This window comes from Triticum dicoccoides, chromosome 1B (genome assembly GCF_002162155.2).
Source record: "Triticum dicoccoides isolate Atlit2015 ecotype Zavitan chromosome 1B, WEW_v2.0, whole genome shotgun sequence".
Taxonomy (NCBI): Eukaryota; Viridiplantae; Streptophyta; class Magnoliopsida; order Poales; family Poaceae; genus Triticum; species Triticum dicoccoides.
The window spans coordinates 8,165,382-8,172,715 of record NC_041381.1 but is presented as its reverse complement, the minus strand read 5'-3'; the positions used below and the strand labels follow the sequence as shown (position 1 = coordinate 8,172,715).

General features: G+C 44.9%; 1 pseudogene; it reads right to left on the bottom strand.

Moving 5' to 3' along the window:
• Nucleotides 1-348: 348 nt before the first annotated feature.
• On the bottom strand, nt 349-1,534 carry LOC119315202 (annotated as a pseudogene).
• Between the last annotated feature and the right edge of the window lie 5,800 nt (nt 1,535-7,334).

The following is a 7,334-nucleotide window of genomic DNA, read 5'->3' as shown; positions in this document are numbered from 1 at the left end:
TGAGCTCAGTATTGGGATAGATTTGGGAATTTTTTTGGGACATTTGGGGTGAGGAATCAGAGAAGGGGTGTGAGGAGTGAGGACCAGAAGAACACGACATGGGATTTAGCACATTGATTCATTGACATGCCTCTCGAAGCACATGGTCACACGCACTGCCCTCCGGGCCTCATCCCTATACACTGAATCCACACACGAACAATTTTTTTTCGATGGCTAGGGGCGATTATGGGCACGAGATCTCCGAACTAAATTTTCCCGATCAGGAGGTTCCTTTTTGCACATTGCACAGAATACTTGTGAAAAATTGATATAGAATCGATGGATTGCAGTTCCTATCGAATTAGATGGGCATGACGTGCAACATTTTATTTGCCTTTATTCCCAAGTTTGAACTTGTACTGGTTGGAGTCACACATATGATGGTGCATGACATTTTATTTTTTTCATTGCTACATCGATCGTCCAATCGAGTAAACAATGAAGGTCCATCTATCTAGTAGTACAACTGTTTTCATTTCACTGTCCACCGTTCAAGGCAGTCATGCTACCAGATGGTGCACTAGTGGTGTAGCAATCAGATGGGACATGCACGTTGCATAACATAGGCAGGGTCTGAATCACAAGTAACCTAACTAACTTGAACTGGGCTAGTTGTTGAGGTAGGATAAAGCCCTGACCCAATTGATATTGAGGCTGCATGGGCATTCCCTGGCCCAACTGTTGTGGTTGAGGCTGGCCGAAACCTCTATCCACATGTTGTTGTTGAACGACGATGGCGTGCACAATGTTGTGGATGGCCGGGCATCAGGACGGTTCATTGATATGTGCAAGTTGTTGACAACATTGTAGACGCTTCAACTGGCAGCTATTCTGTTGCGAGGTCTTTGGTCGGAGGAACGGGATCACTGACTGGAGTAATGACAGTTTCTCCTCCGGGTTGCACTGTTGCAGGAGGAACTCCTTGCACACGTTCAATTGTTGTTTTTCCTCCATAGAAGGTTGTTGTTGTGGCAATGGTTGCTCTTGCGGGTATGGTTGTTGTGTTAATGGTTGTTGATATTGGGGAAATGGTTGTGGTTGCGGGAATTGTGGTTGCCGTTGCTGTTGTAGCGGGAATGTTTGTTGTTCATATGGAAGTGGCATCTGCTGCGGAAATTGTTGTTGTGGTGGCTGCTGCGGGAATAGATGTTGCTAGGGAAGTTGTTGTTGGAGAAGTGGCTGTTGTGGATATGGTTGTTGTTCCTGGGGTTGTGGTTGCTGCAGCAAAAATGGTTGTTGTGGCTCTTTTTGCGGGAATAGTGGTTGTTGTGGTTCTTGCAGCGGGAATGGTTGTTGCTGGGTAAGTGGTTGCTGCTGCGGAAATGATTATTGTGGCCTTTCTTGGACATGGACACTAGGGTCGAGCTGCACGATCGCGGTGGTGATGGTCGTTGATACAACGAGGAGGGCAAAGACCAAGAAGATCCTCATGGTGGATTTGTGGTTACTCTGTATTGTTTAGTTTGAATGTTTGTGTTCTCAATGTGTGAAAGATGGATCATGGAAGGGGGTCTTCACGGTGTATGGCTATTTATAGATGCCATGAAATGATTTCTTTTCGTCTTCACATTTGCTTTCTTGTAAAGTTCTTCTACTCTTACCAAACTGCCCTTTCGTATGTTTTGTTTCGCGGCGCTGCTTGCAAGTGTAATTTGGATTAATCGCCAAAGTTGCTTTCTTGTAGCACACATCCATGGAGTGTCCGGAAAGCTTGATAATCGTAATGACTCATCATATTCATTTTACATGGGAAACACTTATCTGGATTACATCCCTTTCAAAAACTAAGTTTGTAATGTTCTACAAGTTGTTAGGCACATCCAGGTTGGCATAGCTTGTGGGAAACTAAGTTTGTAGTCTCGCTTGCGTTGTTAAGATAGATCATACTAGTAATGTGAAGATTGTTCTGGACTCCTTTCTAAACTAACTTCGTAGTTTTGTGTAATATGATGGTAAGATGAACAAGCATACATGACTCATCAATTCTTTCTTTATGTCAATGTTATTAATGTCATATGAATTGTTAATACACACTAGGTGATTCCCACGCATTTATGCAGGAACGCCATGCACATGCTATTAAACCCTTTGAAGAAACTTTATACTTGGTTCCATAGTAGATATATAGTCACCTGAAAAAAACATATTGCACACGGTGTATCAAATACAACGAGACCTGTAATAGCATGCTATGTGAATTATAGAGTGCGTTGAGTATACTATGGAATAGCATAAGGCCAACTCCAATGTAGTGACCCAAGCGGAAACGGATTTTATCTGCTTTTTTCCATTTGGGTCGCCAAAATGGACAACAAACCCAGACGAAAAGCCGGACACCACCGATGTACCCAACATGGCAGACCCAACTGAAACGGACACCGTTGTTGAAGGCTCGGTGTCACTCGTCGAGAGGAGCAATGCCACCGCGCCGGCCAATGACCTCCAGTGCCACGGACACCTCCGTGCGCCGCATAACAGCCCGAGCCACCCGGCACTGCCGCCTTGGCTCCTCCTACGACCCGTAGCAGCACCAGGCTGTCGTCGCCTGCTCTCTTCTCCTCTGCTTCCTTCCATCCTCTCTTCCTCTTCATCTCACCTCCCTCTCACTTCTCTTCTCGAGCAGGAAGGAGCACGACCGCCAACCATAGGACGCCTCCACCTGCCGAAGCCGCCATCGATGCACTACCATCCTCAACCTCACCGCCGCCAAGCGTAGATGCATAGTCCATGCATATAACAAACAGTAAACATAATTGGCGATCGTTTGCTGGGAGAGGGGTGGCAAACAGAACTCTTTTGATGGCAATTTTGGTTCTGGGATGAGATCAAACGATGGCTATTTAAAACGAAAACTTTCCTCTCAAACAGAAACTGCCATGTCGCTCTGAAGAAAATTGCCATCCCTCAAACTAAAACTGCCAGCGAAATCATTCACAAATGCCACCCGCTCCTGGCGACTATTTGCTAGCTAGGGGGGTCCATAAACAAAGTGCTTCCTGTAGGCAAGTAGAAGTACACTATTTCGAATTATGGAAAGGCAGCTTGTGTATAAATATTTGATAAATAACAACAGGAGATCTAGCAGACGTGTAAGGGGGTAAGAAAAACTTTGTCCGTCAAAATTGACATTATTACATGTAGGAGAGTGGGTTTTCAGCTCCTGGATGCCTGGGAACAACAACAAACCCTTTAGTGCCAGAGAAGTTGGGGTAGGATAGAGTTGAAACCCATAAGATCTTGCGAACGACTCATGGCTCTGGCACATGGATAGCAAGCTTCCACACACCCCTTTCCATAGCTAGTTCTTTGGTGAAACTCCAATCGTTCAGATCTTTCTTAACGTACTCCTCCCATATCAAATTCCATCTACCCGACCTCTCTTGACATTCTCCGCACGCTTTAGCCGTCCGCTATGCATTGGAGCTCCTGGAGGTCTGTGCTGAATATGCCCAAACCATATCAGACGATGTTGGACAAGCTTGTCTTCAATTAGTGCTACCCCAACTCTATCTCGTATATCATTCCAGACTTGATCCTTTCTCGTGTGGCCACACATCTATCTCAATGCATACATCTCCGCCACACCTAACTATTGAACATGTCTCCTTTTAGTCGACCAACGCTCAGTGCCATACAACATTGCGGGTCGAACCACCGTCCTGTAGAACTTGCCTCTAAGCTTTTGTGGCACTCTCTTGTTGTAGAGATTTCCAGAAGCTTGGCGCCACTTCATCCATCCCGCTTTGATTCAATGGTTCACATCTTCATCATAACCCCATCCTCCTGCAGCATTAAACCCAAATATCAAAAGGTGTGCTTCTTAGGCACCACCTGCCCATCAAGGCTAACCTCCTCCTCCTCAAACCTAGTAGTTCTGAAACCGCACATCATGTGCTCAGTTTTAGTTCTACTAAACCAAAACCCTTTTGATTCCAAGGTTTGTCTCCATAACTCCAACTTCCTATTTATCCCCGTCCGACTATCGTCAACTAGCACCACATCATCCGCAAATAGCATACACCATGAGATATCCCCTTGTATATTCCTTATGACCTCATCCATCACCAAGGAGAAAAGATAAGGGCTCAAAGCTGACCCCTGATCCAGTCCTATCTTAATCGAGAAGTCATCATTATCAACATCACTTGTTCGAACACTTGTCACAATATTATCATACATGTCCTTGATAAGGGTAATGTACTTTGATGTGACTTTGTATTTCTCGAAGGCCCACCAAATGACATTTCGCGTCATCTTATTATAGGCCTTCTCCAGGTCAATGAACACCATATGCAAGTCTTTTTTTGCTCCCTGCATCTCTCCATAAGTTGTCGTACCAAGAAAATGGCTTCCATGGTCGACTTCCCAGGCATGAAACCAGACTAATTTTTTGTCACACTTGTCATTCTTCTTAAGCGGTGCTCAATGATTCTCTCCCATAGCTTCATTGTATGGCTCATCAGCTTAATTCCACGGTAATTAGTACAACTTCGAACATCCCACTTGTTCTTAAAGATTGGTACTAATATACTCCATCTCCATTCTTCTTGCATCTTGTTTGCCCGAAAAATAAGGTCGAAAAACTTGGTTAGCCATACTATCGCTATGTCCCCGAGGCCTTTCCTCACCTCAATGGGGATACAATCAGGGCCCGTCGTCTTGCCTCATTTCATCCTTTTTAAAGCCTCATTGACCTCATACTCCTGGATTCGCCACATAAAACACGTGCTGGTCTCATCAATGGAGTCATCCAGTTCAACGGTCGAACTCTCATTCTCCCCATTGAACAGCTTGTCGAAGGTACACCCGCCATCTATGCTTAATCTCCTCGTCCTTCACCAAGAGTTGGTATGCTCCATCTTTGATGCGTTTGACTTGGCCAATATCCCTCATCTCCCTCTCTCTGATCTTGGCCATCTTATAGATGTCCCTTTCGCCTTCCTTCATACCTAACCGTTGGTAGAGGTCCTCATACACCCGACCCCTTGCTTCACTGATAGCTCGCTTTGCGGCCTTCTTCGCCATCTTGTACTTCTCTATTTTGGCTGCACTCCTATCCAGGTATAGGAGTCTAAAACAATCTTTCGTCTCTTTAATCGCCTTCTGGACATCATCATTCCACCACCAGGTATCCTTATCCCCGCTTCTCCTTCCCCTACACACTCCAAACTCCTCCGAGGCCACCTTAAAAATGCAAGTCATCATCTTCATCCACACATTGTCCGCATCCCCTCCTTCCTCCCAAGGGCCCTCCTTAATGACCTTCTTCTACCTACCCCTTGAGCTTCCACCACTTCGTTCTAGCGATTTTGGCATGCTTATCCCGCTGGACATGAATGCGAAAGCGGAAGTCAGCAGCCATCAGCTTATGCTGAGGTACAACACTCTCTCCAGGTATCACCTTACAATCTAGGCATGCACGTGTATCTATGAACAGTAAAATAAAAAAAAAACTGAAACTACGCAACATCAAAGGTGATCAAACTTTGTAGGTGATTGCAAGTTTTCATGCCAAAGTACCATTCGAGGAGCTCTATACACGAAAAAGATTTCAGTGCTTGAAGTTTTGAGCACTATTAGCACTGAAATCTGAAACTTGTTTGTACACCTTTCTCTACATGATATGTTAGCATGAAAATTTGCAAGAACCTACAAATTTTGACCATCTTTGATGTTGCAAAGTTTCAGATTTCTTTTTTATTTAATGTTCATAAAGGGTGCCTAGGCACCCGGGAGCTATCATGTCTTTTTGTTACATGTAGCTAGTCAATAACAATATTGGTCAGTCAGAAGGTTTCAGCAAACCTACAACAAAATTGAGAGGATTCTTGCAGGAGGACAACAGACAACAAATAAAAGCCATGAAACAATGGTAATCCTTCAATTCAAGAATATTAGTGGAGGCATACAAAGTATCAAATTGATTCATACACAGATCAACTTGAGTGATATTTTCGCAGCAACATTTAGTGAAGTCACTAATCAATATGTTGCTAAGCATCAAACTGATATGCATAGGCAAAAATGAATCGACAAATAGAAAGGATAACCAAATATTTCATCACATGCTCAGTGTGGAGGAGAGAAAATGAGAAATACCGAATACATATATGAAGGTGTTGTGGCCTTAGCAGCACCATTGACACGGCAGGGGAAGCGCATGCGGTTTTTGTACCATATATTGAAATAGAATTCCAGAACATGTGCTCAATCAAGCAAAATAAGATTCAGGCCTGGATCAAGCGAACCAAATCCATAATAGGGGAAGAAATGAAATCCTGTGTATTCGATCAAGCAAGATTAAATTTAAATATTAAACCAGCACAGAAAATTCAAAATTAGCAATGGATGGGAACAATATGTACATATAGGAGCCGTAAATCCGAGGCATATGTGTGTAGCAAGGGGAGAATAACCAAGATGACGGCCTTGGCGTTCAAGTCATCGAGCACCTGAGGAAATCCAATTTGTTTGCTCAACCAGCAATATGTCATCGGGAATGTCGAGGAAAGGGGATGGAGTTGCTCACCAAAGGCAGAAGTATGAGCGCCCTATGGCAGATGTCCACCCATAATGGAGGATGATGGGAACAAAATGAACTGAAGTGTGTGGGTGCGACTCTAAATGGCAACCTGTTAGTTACTTGTAGAGATTGTGGGAAGAGGAAGTGGAGCGTCAAGCATCAATTACCTGTAGCAGATGATAAACAGTGTGAGGCATTTTGAGAATTGGGCTGCATAAGGATTGCAGCAGTCGGTTATGTACGTTTGGTGTGAGCAAAGCAAGAAATACCGAAGAACAACGGGGGCACGGGAGCTTCAACTGTAGAAGCGTTGTTGCCCTAGTCCATAGTCCATAGGTCGCCATCCTCGCCCAGTTGAAGCTAAAGCACCTTGGAGCAATCATCAAGTGCCATGAAACATACGTACAAATACTTGCCTGGTTTGATAAGTTTCTTTCCCCTCTTGCAAGGCGAGTAGGGAAAGCCTTTTTCCCCTCAATCTCCGCTGACAAGCCCGTGGATTCGCCTCCCCTCGGCCTGCCGCTCCCGTGGCTGATGGCGGGGAGAGGGGTTCTGGTGCTTGCCTCCAACTAGTAGATAGGTAGGGTTTTAGTTCTTGCAGCGACGGCGTTTGGATGGATGACGACGCTTCTTCTTCAAGTCAGTCTTCCGGGCTCCGATCCCCCTCAAGTTCGTCTGCTGGGACGAACTAGATGGAGCTCAAGCGTAGATTCCTACAGCTCCTTGGGGCGGCGAGGTTAGGGTTTATTGCCGTGCGTATGCAACGGTG